We start from the raw sequence: 16,447 nt of genomic DNA on the forward strand, positions 1-16,447 counted from the left end.
ACATTTCAGAGCTACTCAGTCATAAATATTTGTGAAAAAAACAGCAAAATGATCTGCACATGTTCCTTGTTTCAAGGAGCAAGGTATTTATAACAAAAATTAAGACAAGTGTTTGAATCAAGAATCTCTGCACACTCTCTATACACTAGCATAGTCATGCAACCTTTCTTTAAGATTTATGTTTATACCAGCTTAATGCATGTTCTGAAATTTGCTTATATTATGACTTCATTCACATTCTAAATTCATTTTGATTTATTTAACACAATTCATTTTGTTTATATGCAATATGAATGCATACCTCAGTAATGGACAAAACAAATATAAATAAACAATAGAAACAAAAAAGTAAGAGTCTACTTGTTCAAACCTAGAAAGCAAAAACTTTTTTATACTCTTCAGCTCAATAATCAGAAGACTTTGTTATTAGCTATAGCATGACATCCTACTACATTATGGAATTTAGAGACACTGGGTTGTGAAGAAGCAAACATTCCAGCCACTTCTAGGACAGAACTCATCAAGCTACTGTTTTTATGTATCTCTTTAAATACCTAACTTTACAACATTTTTGGACATGTTTTGATTTGCAGACCTACTACCCACATAAACAAGGAACCTCTTGATTTTCTTCAATACCTTATCAGATAAAATTCGAATATTCACAAAAATAAAGAACATATATTTTGAGTGGTTTTCATAAACAAGTGAACTTGTAGAATTCTACAAAGAAATAACACTGGGCAGCATACTTCTTTGCTTAAGAATTCTGGAGGAACTAAAAATAAAGGACGGATGTCCAACATTAGGAATAATGTTTAAATATTACTCTAATTTGCTTAGAAAGTTAATATAACAACAGGTGTTGCATCATGGCGAATTTTCTGAACAATAAGTATGACATTCAAATGAATAACATTAGTGATTGTAATTTTTGGAGACATACCACAAATTATTTTATTTTACAAGCGAAGGGTCAAAAATATGAGGCTTACGAGAAAATATTTTTTTTTACATGGAACAAGGCAATAATATGAGCTAAAATAAGGGCTGTATTGCAAAATCTGGGGCAGTTGAGAGGTATGCTATGCAGATATATATATCAATATAGTTCGAAAAAAGAAGGAAAGGGAGGTGGCACAGAGGTGCATAAGTTAGCATTGTTGTTTTTCAGTACTTGGATCCTAAGTTTAATTATGGTCTGAGATGCCCTCTAGGCACAGAATGCATGTTCACATGGGTATTTGCCGGGTGCTCTATTTTCATCTCACATTTCCAAGATAGGACCAGCAGTGAAATGACAAGTGACTTTAAGCATACCAGAGAGTGTGTGTGTGTGTGTGTGTGTGTGTGTGTGTGTGTGTGTGTGTGTGTGTGTGTGTGTGTGTGTGTGTGTGTGTGTGTGTGTCCTATTGATGGACTACTCTCCCATTCAGGATTAGTTTTCTGTCTTATGCCTATTAAGAACAAACACCGGCTCCTGCCCCTCCACAACCATAAACAGAATAAACCAGGTATCAGGAAAACAAATGGATGAATAAATTAAGGAAACGTCTGCCTGAACTCTTAAATATGAAGCAAAGGAACACGTTTGATACACTTTGCACCAGAGTTTTAAAAGGACAGAACTAGAAAAAAAGTGACCGCTCTTTCAAGCAGCAGTGGCAGGGTTAGGTGGACACTAAGGACTGCAGCAGTACAGTAGTGATTACATTTTATAACTGAGTAAAACTGAATGAAACAGAAAATTACAGAACAGGTAAATTATTCATAGTGATAACTAAATAACACAACCTTCCCTACAAGAAAGCTCTTGCTGAATGCGTAGAGGTTTTGGGACATGTGAGCTAAGCAATATGGTTTCCATGACACATACCAGATATATCTAAAAGGCAAACTGAACTGGGTGACAGAAAAAGTAAAAAAAGAAGGGCTGTGGATGCTGCATTAAGATTTAAGGAGGCTGTTTAACAGTCACACACAAATGGTTAATGTATACATAAGCTTTCATAAATAACTCATAATGAAGTAAGTTGGGTTAAAACTGCCTAGGCTAAATAGAAATCATTGGGAAGCAATGAGTGAAAACTGAAAAATACAAATAGGAGTTATTTAAATGTACTAAAATGTTCAGTACAGGACCGTATCTTTTTAGTGCCTACATAAGTGACACTGGGGGGACTGAAAGGAAGCCATATATCTTTGCAGACAGAATAAAACCCTGCTGTTTGACTTGATAAGAGTCTTATAAAGGACAAAAATGGACTTTGATAGTCAGTGAATGCTTAAATGTGAGGCAATTTAGATTCAATCAAACAAAGTGATATAGTTGGAAAAAGTAAAATACCAAAAAAAAAAAAACTTTAGATAAATGTAGTGGATGACCTAAAGATGACCAATTAATGTGAGAATGTAGTAAGATGAGTTGGGAGATATCAAATCTCACTAAAAGATTGATCCCACTGAAATTGGGATACTCGAATTTCAACTAGGAATTAGTTTTGGAGAACCTGTTTTCTGCAAGAACAAAGGATGATGCAGATAGTCTGGAGGCGGATAACAAAGCTGGTGCACAGTTTCTCAGAGAAGAAATAACCTTAACATATATTCATGAGGACATATAATAGTTGGGGACGTGACAAAATGTTCATAATCTGTAAGGCCATCAACATATTTAATAGTGCAACTAAATGACTTGTAAGAATATTAAGACACTGTCAGAAAATGTGTAATATGACAGGAAATTGTGAGAGTTATGTCACAAGACAAAAGGCAGACCCATGGAAAAGTCTTCATGAGAGTGTAGTGAGAACAAACATAGAGAACTAATTCAAACATGGAAGACAAATACACAGATTACATATGTGAACAAGAAGAAACATGCTGGCAGACAACAAAGATCTCCAGCTGAACAATGAAAAAGAAACGAGATACATGCAGCTAAGTGATCTCAATCATGCATGGATATTTACATTTCTCTTATTGTTTTTTTTTTCACTGTTTCAAGTTAAACAATATTGATATTGTCAATCTTGCTTCATAGGATTTTTTCACATATCTTCTAGTATCTATCTTGCTAAAAATCTATTCATCTCAGATCACACTTCCCAGTGAAAAAAATAGTTACGTGGCAATACAAACGTAAAGTTAAACATAACAGAATAGCAGAATAATTTTACTGAACCAGAAGCAGTCTCCACAATGTCAACCATTTTTAAGAAACCATTTTTCTACATTGTCTTAAGTTGATGAAGTTATATTCTTATTTCAGATCTCTTTCCTTACTGATTTCAGCTATTGCAATACTGACATTCTCAGTGACAATTTCAAAGCTTATATTTTTATTACATTCTTAACTGAATAAACAATTACAAAATGAAAATAATCTAGAGTGCAATTCAATGCATCACAATTTATGTGACCTCAAAATGGAAATATATAAGAAAACAACGGGGAGTGCAGTGGGGCAATCTATCTAGTTCCCAAGAAATAAACTATCTAAGAACAATTTTTAGTGTTTATTTTTAGATTTGTCTCAATTCATAATAGTTGTGAAAAACATAACATTTCTCAGTGTTGTGTTCTATACTACAAAAGATTCATGAATTATTATGCCTTTATGATGCTGTCATCCTTTTTGAAATGTAGCCAGGTCTTCACCGTTCATTAAGTAAATGAAAATATTATTTCACACATTTATAAGTTGTTGTTGTTGGTCTTTTCGGCTTTTCCCAGTTAGGAGTCGCCACAGCAGAACTCCGGTCCGCTAATGATTGGCAGTAGATTTTTATGGTGCCGAGTTGCCAGCCCGACACCCAACCTTCAGCGAAGGCACACCCATTCACGCATGTCTTTCGGAGGCCACTCGACCACGGGGAGGGCATATAGACTCCACACAGAAGGCACTCCAGCCGAGAATCGAACAGGAGAACCTCTTGCTGTGAGGCAACAACACTACTGCTGTACCACCGTGGCTTATTTCACACATTTATAAGTATCGGTTCTAATCAGACAGGCACAGTGCTTCAGGGGTTACCACTTCTACCTCACAGTGTTTTGTTCTTTGGGATGGTTCCTGACTAGGATGCCTTGTGTATAGAGTATATGTGTCCTTTGTGTTTAATTGTGTTGCTGTTGGGTCCTCCATGTTGCAATACTATACGTTCTGTCAGGCGTACCTAGACCATGATTAACAAGTGCTACAAAACAAACACACAAGAGCAATCTGGATACATCTGCACTGTTTGCTGTCATGGGAGTAACAGAAAAAGATGGAAGGAACATGTATACTCAGCATGCAGGATTACCATATGGGTAGTTATTACTTAAAGTGGAAAAACCTGTTATATATACAACATCCTAACCTTTAAAGTTTTTAAATTTAAATGATAAAAATTAACTGTATTGCGGTATTTTTGGACTGTCACTTGAAATGTGCATTTAAAAATGTCAACATTTCACACAAAACTGCAACATTAAGTATTTTCACATACAGCAGATGTAAGTATTGGCCCATACTATATTAACAAGTACTGTAGTCATGCAATCTCTATGGCATCTTGGTAAGTCTTCCCATGTAGGTTGTTTTAGAATCATAATGACTGGGTTGTCTTATCATGTAGAGAAATAAACAAAAGGTGTATAGGACGAAACACGACAGCTAAATCATATAAATGCTTTATTGGTAAGCGCTTTCGCACTAACTCAAAGGTGCTTCATCAGACCATTTTAAAACCCACATTATTTTGTTTAAATAATCACACATCATCAATTACATCATTCAGTGAACCAATAAACATAAAGGCATCATGAATAAATGAATTCATTATAAACAAATGCAAACAATAACACAAAAATGTAGTACATCATCAACAAATCTACGACAAAAACAGACATACCTACTAAACTCTTGATGTATTAATGCTTTACTTTCTTCCCATTCTGCCAACACAATATTGGCATAGCTATTTGCACAAGATGTGCTCGTAGCTATGCCTCTATTCTGAATATAATATGTGGAATCAAACAGGAAAACATTATTGTCAAGAATCATTTCTAGCAAAATTCAAATCAAATCAATTTTTCTATCATCATAGGAACTATGTGCACTCAAGTCTTAACAGCATGAATCCCTTGATCATGTGGTATGGCAGTAAATAGCGAAGCCTTACTTACAAGCACAGCCACTTAGATAGAATTAAGTCTTTATACATATATTTTATTATATTTGAATGCATCTGTTGTGGTACTTTCTGTATTTTATTATATGTTTCTTGCATTTTTTATTTTTACTTTGTTGTGCTACATTTTTGTGTTATTGTTTGCATTTGTTTATAATGAATTCATTTATTCATGATGCATTTATGTTTATTGGTTCATTGGATGATGTAACTGATGATGTGTGATTATTTAAATAGAATACTGTGGTTTTTAAAATGGCCTGATGAAGCACCTTTGAGTTTTTGAAAGCGCTTACCAATAAAGCATGTATATGATTTATCTGCAGTGTTTTGTTGTCCTATACAGTCTTTGTTTGTTTCTCTGCCTTTGGCATTTTGTTTGTACTATAGCACGTTTATCCACTGAGGTTTGCTTGTGTTGTCTTATCAGGTATCACAACATCACATTCAGGACTGCTCTATTAACATTCTGAGTGATCAAGCAAATTAGGAAAAATTCTCTTTCTGGAGTTAGTGTCATCTCCTGAGTTCTTTTGCCCTTATTTCATAGATGCACTGATGTGTCATTATTTTATAATGAATTCAGTTCCATTTTGTATAAATGCTTTCTCTTATGTCCAGTTATTGTCTCTCTTCACTCTCAACAATGTAAAATCTATGCGTATCAGCTGATTTCATAAAAACAGCACTGTACTGCTCGGACTGTTTGTCACATGGATTTTGCACTCTAATTATTTCCCCTCAGTGAAGTGACAATAACACAATAACACTCAAGCTGTTGCATCAGAGCAAATCTTTTGTTTTTGTTGTCTTCTTTGTAAAAAAAAAAAAGAAAAAAAGAAAACTTAGATGTGGTATATGCTGCATTGCCACTGCCATGGTCTTCAAGACTTTTAGAACTGTCTTCGCTTGTACTTTCTTTTTTGAAAGGAGAATCAAGATCTGATTTCAAAGGGCTCTTATTCCTTCTGGAGGAAGTTTGGCTAACCTTTTTTTTGTGTCTAGTTTTGCTCCTATAAAAACAATGCACTGAGATGGCAGCAAGGCATATTTTTTGTAATTTATTGAGATTCCTAATTGGAAGCAGAGGAATAGTGTGGAGTCTCTCGGTTGAGTTAGTAGATGCTCAGTGGTGGCGGTTAGGAGCCAGTCGTCTAAGTATGGAAACACTCAGAATCCTAGTCATCTCAAGTGAGCCGCGACCACTGCCATACACTTGGTGAACACTCTGGGGGCTGTAGTGATACCAAAGGGCAGAGCTTGAAATTGATAGTGACTGGCTCCCAGCAGAAAGCATAGGTGCCTGCTGGATCGTCTGTCTATTTTTATATGGTAGTACACATCCTGAAGGTCTATCAAGCACATCAAATTGTATTGTCCCAGAAACAGGAGTATAGACTGCAGTGTTACCATCTGGAACTTGGACTTCTTTACTGATTTGTTTAGATTGCTGAGATCCAGAATTGGTCTCCAGTCCCCTGTTTTCTTTGGAACTAAAAAGAATCTTGAGTAAGTTCTGGATCATAGTTGGTCTGTGGGGACCGAATGGATAACTCTTTTGTTTAGCAACTTTTGAATTTCTAGAGTTGTCTGTTCCCTTTGATTGGGTGGAACATCTGGGTTTTTTTTTTATTTTTGGGGTGGGGAGAGAAAGGGGAATGAAGTAGCCTCTGGATATGATTCTTTGTACCCTCTTGTATTTTGTTATCTTTTGCCAAGCCTCTGGATACAAAGATAGGTGGCCCGCAACTACATCCAGAGATGGACAGGTGGGTCTCCTTTCAGGAGCACAGAAAGGGCTTACCAAAGAAGGATTCTCTGTCTCCCTGATTCTGCGGACCCCCTCTGCCACAAGGTCAGCATCTTCCATTAGAGCTTCCCCCCTCTGCCTCTAGGGGAAGGATCACCACATGTTTCTTGGAAAGTTCACAGAGATTTTCGAAACCACATTTTTCCATCTTTCTGACCATGGGAGTCTTTCCTTCCTGCTTGCATCTTGTGAGTGTGTCTTTTACTTTCATCCCGAAGAGAGATGAGCCATCAAATGGGGTGTTCACAAAGGAAGATTTAAAGGGCTCTGAGAAATCCTACAAGTGCATCCAGGAATGTCTCCTTATGAAAATTCCTGAACCCGCTGCTCTGCTCCCTCCATCTGCAGCATAAAAAATCAGCCTCATGGATTAATTTACTACTGAATTTAAGGTAGAGATCTGAGAGGAAACTTTATCTGAAACACCTGCAGCTACTGAACCTTGGAGAGCATCTCCTAGCTCTTTCAGGAGATCTCTCTGTAGTCTTGTAAAATGGGTAAGGTAGCTAAGCGATCGAATGGCAAAAGTCACTGAAGAGAAAATACGCTTTCCGTATCTGTCCATTGTACAAGACTCTTTGTTCAGCAGATGGACAAATGAGGATGTCACTGAGAGTTCCTTCTTGGTGGCTGTCGCTACCACCATAGCATCTACTAGGACATTCTTGGTCAAAAAGGGGCATTCTGAAGCCTAGGATCTCTGTGTCCCTGTGGATCAAAGGTTATAGAGGCAGACACCGGTGCTTCTGGGGGAAGAATATCTGAAGATGACCATGGAACTGCCAGTGGAGACAGTACTCTCCTCATTACCTCAAAGGCCCCATGACTGTTCCCCGAGAGAATCCCTGGATCCGAAGAAGCCGAGGGATTCCCTGGCACCAAGGATGATGGCTCCAAGGCAGAGGTAGGAGCTGAGCTCACCTGAGCCGATGCCCCAAGAGGCAAGGTCGAATCCGACAACTGTCCGAGCCGACTCACCTCCCCGGACTTGAGTGGAGTGTTTCGGCACCTAGACTCCTCAAGTTCCGTTGGAGAGGAGAACTTCAAAGCAATAGTCGGTGCTGAAGATGCCGAAGTAGGTCTCGGTTCTGAGGTTTCCACCAGTAACAGCTCTGGACATTCTGGCTCCAAAGTTCAGGATTGGATCGGAGGAGGAATTAGAGCAGAAGGAGAGGATGTTGTCGGATCCAAATCCCTCAGGGTTGTATCCAAAAATAGTTTGGGCAAAGCCAGGGTCCATAACAGCCTCTGCACCACAAGATCCACATCATCGTCCGACAGACTTCTAGAAGACCAAGATGAAGGGACTGGAGATTTTGGTGGCTGTAATATAGGTGACTTCAGAGTTGGGGAAACTGGCTGCAAAACCAGGCAGCAGTTCCAACTCTTCACTGCCTTTGGCACTGACATAGAAGATGTCATTGCCATTGACCTCTCGGACATGGAGTGCTTCAGCTCTGGAGATGCAAGTTTTGGTAATTTTTTTGGCAGCTCTGATGGAGCACTGGAAGAAGATGAAGATGATAAATTTTCAGTTCCCTTATCAGACTTTAAGGTGGGAGATTTCGAAGAACCCTGGCCCTCTTGAATAACCTTCAAGAAGGGGATCCCCAATAATCCTCTTAAAATAAGTTTGCTCTTTCTCTCAAGGAGAACTCTATGAGTAAAAGAATGACATATCGAACAGGTTTTCTGGAAGTGCACAACTCCTAAACAGTAAACACAGATTGTGTGTCTGTCAGTAATTGACATCTTCTGGCCACAGCCTTGACATTTTTTAAATCCAGACTGCTTTGAATCTTTATCCCTGGAAGACATTTTAAGCACACAAGTAGACAAATATATATATATATATATATATATATATATATATATATATATATATATATATATAATATGGCACACAACCAACAAAGAAAAAAACTTTTTTTTTTAACCTACAAACAATTAGAGAAGAAAATAGCCCTCTAACTTAAATGGACTGCAGAGGGAAGGAAAACACTTATCTAATTTAAACTAACTGCTTATCACACACAAGAGGAATATATAAATATAATAATATTCAAACCAAAAAAGTGAAGGAAAAAAGCCCTCAACATAAACGGGCTTTGAAAAAAAGTTTAAAGTAAGCTGGGCTATGGAGAAAAATGGCCAAGAGAAAAAGTGATGGCCAACCAGCTGAAAACAGCCCTATAAACATGGCTAAATAATACAATTAGCCTAACGACTGTAACTAACAGGCTTCTGAAGAAAAACTAGTAAAGAATTTGACATAAACAACAAATAAAGGTGTACTTACCTAGATCTAGAGAAGCGAACACTCGATCTTGCTTAGCGGCAAACAATCTGGGGAGCTCCCGTAGTGCATCATGGGATAGGGTTCTTAGCCACGAACTAGTGGAAGACCTCAAGCTTGTGTATAAGGCAAGTGTCAGATCCGATGATCGGATCCAAACCCAACTTGTTAAGAATGAAGGTGAGACAGGACAACATCACATCTATAATTCAAAGTGGAATGGGATGATGTTGAAACAGGGGGGAAGCTTAAGAAACAAGGAGAGACTGGAATTTTAGATGCAGGCCTTTAAGGAGAATAACAATAATCATACAGAATACTATATCCATAAAGCAGCAGAAACTATGCTAAGAACTAAACCAACATGGGACTGGAGAAAGGAGATTCTGCCGATAGGGATGACTGCTATTAGGGTTATAGACAATAAGCAAGAGGGGGCTGGAATTTATTGGTACAAACTGGCAAAGGAACAAGGTATTGGGAGCAAATAACTAAAGAGGGAAAGGTAACAGAATGGGAAGAGGCCAACGATTTATTTGGACTGAAGGTTGGAGATTACCAAAAAGGGGGGTCCTAAACGAAAGACCAGCACTGCTACAGGTTTTAGTAAAATCTAGAACAGAAGCTGCCATTAAATAAGGAATAATTAGTACATAATATAAAATATTGCATGACAACTATAAGAATCAATCAGATGAGGTTAGGAAGGATTGGGAAGAGAGACAGGATAAGCAATTCACAAAGAAACAATGGGAGGATATCTATTTGTCTCCCAAATGTAAGGCCTTGCTGTATCTAATTATGGTGGCTGCCAAAAAAGCACTTACTAGAAAATGGAAATCAAAATCTAAACCAACTATATTAAATGTAGTGAATATAGTAACAGAGATAAAACAACTGGAATTGATCTTTAGAAAAGTATAGGAAAAAATGGGAATTGTGGGAACAATACATACAGGGGGAGAATGAGGTTTAAAAGAAGGCAGGACTTAAATGAGCTATGTAATGTTTGACTGAAAATGATTATGTGTACTAGGACTAGTTATGTATAATGTTTGCAACTGGGAGTGTGTCAGTATGGTTTGTGATATAAAATGCTTGCAGCTAGGATTGTGTTTCTGTGGTTTGTTTTCATTTATATAAATGTATGATTGCTTATGCCATAAGTGATGGCTTAATAAAGATGTTTTCTTATGTAAGAAAAGGACAGGAACTGAATAATTTATGTAACGTTCCATAAGTCATGGCTTAATAAAGATGTTTTCTTATGTAAAAAAGGGACAGGAACTGAATCATTTATGTAACTCAGCATGTAAAAATCAACTGCCAATCATTAGCGGACCGGAGTTCCGCTGTGGCGATCCCTAACCGGGAAAAGCCGAAAGACACAACAACAGATTACATGATATATAGCAATATACATGAAGTATAATGTTTGTTAATGTTACAGTTTGATTACTTTTGTATAAATATAAATTTGCCTATGTCACAAGTGATAATTCAATAAAGGTGTTTATAAAACAAATATCAATTGTTTGGCTTTATAAACCAGTGTAGGTTTGCCTTCGGTGATTGTATACTGCCCTATAGTACTTTGAAACTGTACTTGCACAAGGTGTATATAATTAATCATACTCAACTAATCACAGATGATTTTGCCCAGAATATTTTACTATTTTAGGGACACAATTTGAAATAAAAGACTAGTCTTTATTTATTATCAATACAATACAGCTTTTTCAGACCCAATGGTATTAACTTTATGATGAGAATAAGTCAGTAATGACGTTTTATAGTCTCCTTCAGTGCTTTTGAAGCACATATCTCTAAATGTCCTTTCAGTTAAAATGCTATACTCTGCCCCAACATTAAACTTAAAATTAAAACTTTAGCCATTAGTACACACTTTCTCAGACCAGAAATTATTTCTTGTGGTGACGCTGCTGTGCTTCTACCCCTTCTGTTGAAACACTTCATTTCATACGTATTTAATGCAATCACACATAACTAGCTTTTCTTGGTCTGTCTTTATTTAATTATTATTATTATTATTGCTTTTGCACATAAAAATGCTTCAGTAAGCCACAATTTTTGCACTCTTTATTCAAAGTCATACATGTTTTACTCTCATGGCTGTAACCATGCCTTGAATAACATGATGCCTAACTGAAACTTATTTTCAACTGTTCCATCATACCTGTGCATTTTATTATTCCCATCTACTATTATGAGGTTTCTACTTTGTTCCAGATTAATGAATGGAATAAATGACTTTTTGTTTCATTTAGCAAACTTTTTTCTTCATTTTAATTTTACACTTATCCACTCATCCTGTAAACTCTTTCGTGATACCGTTCTTTAGCTCTGCCACTCTGTACATAAAGACAACTTTATTTTAATACAGTTTAGGGAATCATTTCTGTCAGGATGAACAAATTTTGATATTTGCACATCCTTAAATTTTTCTGCTATGTTAGATGCAACAAAAATGAGATAAAACTTTTTTAGGAAGCCAATGTTTTCAGTTTTCTGTAGAACTGCTCTGTGACTCAAAGGTTTTTGATGGAATGAGTAGTATAATTGTTGTCACATTAAAAATACTGTTCTAGTAGAAATTATAACAGCAATTAAAACTTAAGTTTGCTGAAAAGTCCAGGAATTACCTCTGTAGTCAAAAGATAAGTGTGCTATTAACTGAAGAAGCTTTTCTGCTGCTTATTCATTGCAGTGTAACATTTTTGCAGGCTTTGTAACCCATTTTGATCAGATTTCTGCTCATTAGGTGATTTTGGCAAAATTCTCTTATTATTTACTAGTTTTTGTTCATTTTTATCTGTTTTTATTTATTTAATTAATTAATTAATTTATTTATTTATTTATTTTATTTTATCCGACATTTGTTGACTGGGAAAGTCCACTGGGCCAAGGACCCATTTTCAGTGGAGGCCCAGGGAGAAAAGCTCCAAATAAATTGCAGAAAATTAAAAATATAGTATTAAGATGGTAAGAAGGTTACATATATACAATAATACAAATAAGAAAAAGTGATACATAGCATTCAACTGATGTGCAAAAATTAGACAATCAGCATGTTAGTTAACCTAAGACATTTTGGTTTATAGAAATGTATACAGTGAGGAGGTAGAAGTAGTTACAGACTGAGGAAACAAGACTTAGAGTAGTTTAGTAATGTGACTACAGTAACAGAGATGATTATTAAGAAAGTGTTTTTTCAGTGCTATTTTGAAAGTTTTTAAATAGTCTAATTGGGTAATAGCTGGGGGGGGGGGGGACATTCCATAATTTGGTGACAGCATGGGAATAAAGGCATTGGTCTGCTCTTTTATTGTGTTTGGTTATGGTTAGGAGTTGTTTAATAGAGGATCTGAGAATCCAAGTTGGGGTGTGTATCTGTATTATAGTATGAATTTTACAAAGCCTTTCACTCTTGATCCTAAACGGTGAACAGATTTCTACGTGTAGTCGGTGGTGGAGCTAGCTCTAAAAAGAGCTGTTTTAGTCCTGTGGGCAGCTGGAGCTCTATATAGAGCTGTTACAGATCTCTATGAGCTATGAGAAGAGCTGTTTTGTGTTTAGAATGCCCTTTCAGGCAGATGCGGTAGTTCTAAAAAGAACTGTTTTGTTTGGTTCACCGAAGCTGTGTCTGTGCCTCCGGCTGGTCTTACCGAAGCTGATACAGATTTCTGTGAGCTCTGAGAAGGGCCGATTTGTATTTTGAATGCCCGTTCGGGTGTTGGTGGTAGCTCTAATAAGAACTTTTTTGTTTTATTCTTCAATGTGTCTCTGGTTGCTCTTATCAGAGCTTTTACAGATCTCTGTGAGCTCTGAGAAGAGCTGTTTGGTGTACTCTGAGCTCTGAGAAGAGCTGTTTGGTGTAAGGTGCAGATCCACGTGAGCTCTGAAAAGAGCTGTTTTGTGTATGGACACAATGGGCTCTGGGAAGAGCTGCTGTTGTGTCCCTTGGTGTTCCATGGTGGTGTCGATCTCCGTTATCCTTCTTCTTGAACAGATCTTCGGTTCTTTTGCTATGTGTGAGTCCTAAAAAGGACTATTTGTGCGCTCCCCAAGCGCTGGTCAGAATGACCTGGGAGCTGTTGCTGTGCTGCTTTTATGCTACTGTGGAGGGGGAGTGGTTGAGAGATGTCCAATGAGAAGTGACTAGTTGGGGGTGTGGCCTTAGTAGGCCTACAAGGTGAAGACGGACCTGGTTGGAAGCATCTCATTCCTCTTATTTAGTTCCTTTTTATTAACCAGCTACTTGTTCATATGTGCCATTCCTAACCTCTAGCAATGCGTTGGAGCCTTTTGCTTTGTCACGATTATACCTATGTTTGAAAAACTGTACTAAAACTGCTTTGAGACAGCTCCACTGGCTTGAACTGCCCAACCTCCTAACCTACAATCAGCTCTGCCTCTGTCATTCTATCTATTACCTCCCCAATAAGTGTCCTGCCCTCAGAAACCTAGTACAACATCACTCAGCCAAAAGGCCTCTTAGATCATCAAGCAAACTACCACTAGAAGTCACCAACAGCTACAATAGCTTTGGAGATGCACTATATAGTAGTTCGGTGGCTAAAAAATGGAACTCTGTCCCTACTAGCATTCAAAACACATCATCCAAAGCCTCCTTTAAAGACCTCATCAGGCAACATCTCAAGCAAAGTTGGCAGTGCCATGATTGCTCCCCAGGCTAGTGAAAGCGGATAACATATGCATACTAAATCTAGAGCAATTTATAATAGTTTTTCAATCTTACTCACAAACACTGGCTAATCTACAATGTATGTACTGTACCTGTATACTATGTATGTATTCTACCTACATTCCAAAGTTCAGCTGTACACCACAAATCTATTACTTACCTTTATTTTTAAAATTAATATCTTTTTTGATTGTTCTCTCCACTGTAACTGTTTGTTTGTCCCGCATACCACTGTAAAAACATGTCTCTTGTAATTTGTGTGTATACTGATTATGTCTAAATAACTAAATGTGTCTGTAATTTTTCTTTGTGGAGCTTTCCTCCCCGGGCCTCTGCTGAAAAAGGGCCTTTTCGGCTCAGTCAGACACCCCCGGTTAACAAATGTAAAATAAATAAAATAAATAAATTATGTAAAAAAATACCCAGTACCATATCTGTTTACCATTTCTTGCTTGTCAGTTATGAGGTCATTTATTTATATTTACGTTCTCTCGGAAGATATGAGATTCTAATTTATGGCTGAAATGTTAGGAAAAAAAAATATTTCATTTATTTCTTTGTTTTGTTTTGAAAGTCATACAACAGAAGGAAACCACAAATAGGAAGCTTTCCAAATATTCAAATACAGAATAGCAGAAAGATTTGTGCCCCTGAGTGCTTGTATTACTACCTGCATAGCATCAGTCTGACTCTAAGCTATGCATATCACCATTAGCTCACAAGTGAAGGGTATTTATTTCACAGACTACAGTACGATTTCATCTTCATCATCATCCACCTTTTTTCCTTTTTCTACATGGGGTCAGGGTGTTGTGTCAATTGTTGCTACCTCTTTTGATTGAATGTCACTATCTTACCTTCTTTGACAGTCATGCCTAATTGTCACAGGTCTTCTGTCTAGCAATTCACTCATATCACTGCTGAACATCGTTGTTTCCTCTTGCTTTGTTCCTGTCTCTCATAGGTTGGTACTAGGCTATCGGCCCTAGGGCCTATACAAGCCTAGCCATAACAATTTCCTGGCTATTTCTTCCCACACTATTTACTTCCCTGGACCCTTGTCTAGCAGGGTGACTAACGTGATCCCCGGGGTGAATTTCCTTTCTCCCATCCAATTGTCAAGGTTCCTTTTGAAGAGGGCCCAAGGAGGCGCTCTGCTTGACATGTATGGGCAGTCCATGCCAGAGTATGGGGAGTCTCTGGATCAAGAACCTATCCCTCCAGCATGTTTTGTTTATTGTGATGACAAGGTTTAGATCCCTGGAGCGTGTGGCTCTGAGGGATTGGGATTTCTTTAAGTGTAGCATGTCCAACAGCTCTGGGTTTGACATGGCCTTGTATGTTAAGCAGAGATCGCCTCTGAGTAGACGATATGTGACAGAGTATAGCTGGAGTTTTTTAAGGTCGTCAGCGTAGGGCATCTGCTTTAGGCCTGTGATTCTTTTAGTGAGGTATTTCTGTGGCCTTTCCAGTTGTTGCAGATGTCTCCCAAATCATCTTCACAAAATCATCTTCTGTTTTCTTAATCACGTGTCTGAAACATCATGATCTATTCTTTTTGAACTTCTGTGCAAGTAGACTTACTTTGACTTCTGCTCTGATATCATAATTTCTTCATATATTCCACAGGGTGAGGCATACCACTCTTCTCAGATATTTCATCTCCATCACCTTCAGCTTCCTCAACTTCTCTGCCTTCACTGCCCAGGTTTCTGTACTATACAAAGGTACTAGTTGCACCGCTATTTTGTATACCTTACTTTTCACCTACTCTGGCATTCTTCTGTCACTCACTCATGACCACTGACACTTCATGCCACCCCTCTGCTTCTAGTTATGATCTCCTTATTCAGGTTTCATGTCTCCTCAATCATCAGTCCCACATACCTGAAGCTGTTGACCTGTTCCACCATTTAGCTTTCTGTTTCGCTTCTCAGTTTCTTCTGATTTCTCCCATTTGCTGCCATGACAGCTGACTTGTCTGTACTCATTTTTAGCCCATGAGCTTTCAGTTTTGCATTCTATTCCCTACCATCTGTTGAAGTTTCTGTACAGAGTCTGCATGCAATACCACATTGTCTGCATACAGCAGCTTTGTTGATCTGTCCTCTCTAACCTGCTTACAAATATAGTCCATCAACAGTATGAACAGCAGTGGACTCATAGCAGAACCCTGATGCACCACCGCCACCATCACCACTCCCAAGAGGAAACCTTGAATGTCTAGACACTGTTCATCGGATCCTTGCACATAGCCTGCACTAATTCTACTAATAATTTTGCGACATCAAACTATTGTAGGATTGCCCAAATCAGCTTTCTTGGGATCTTGACATGTTTTCTCCACGTCTAGGAATGCCCAGCAGGACTCTTTCCTCCTCTCTAGCTTCTTCTCAACTGTCTGTATCACTGCAACAATCAGGTCAGTTATGTTG

At 37.8% G+C, this 16,447-nt stretch overlaps 1 protein-coding gene across 1 annotated transcript in view; it reads right to left on the reverse strand.

Moving 5' to 3' along the window:
• Positions 1–16,447, reverse strand: part of LOC122797804 (SCO-spondin-like) — a 4,708,783-nt gene that overhangs the window by 1,074,955 nt on the left and 3,617,381 nt on the right. The gene's annotated exons all lie outside the window — the stretch shown is intronic.

This window comes from Protopterus annectens, chromosome 3.part1 (genome assembly GCF_019279795.1).
Source record: "Protopterus annectens isolate FY-2018-M chromosome 3.part1, PAN1.0, whole genome shotgun sequence".
Lineage (NCBI taxonomy): Eukaryota > Metazoa > Chordata > Ceratodontiformes > Protopteridae > Protopterus > Protopterus annectens.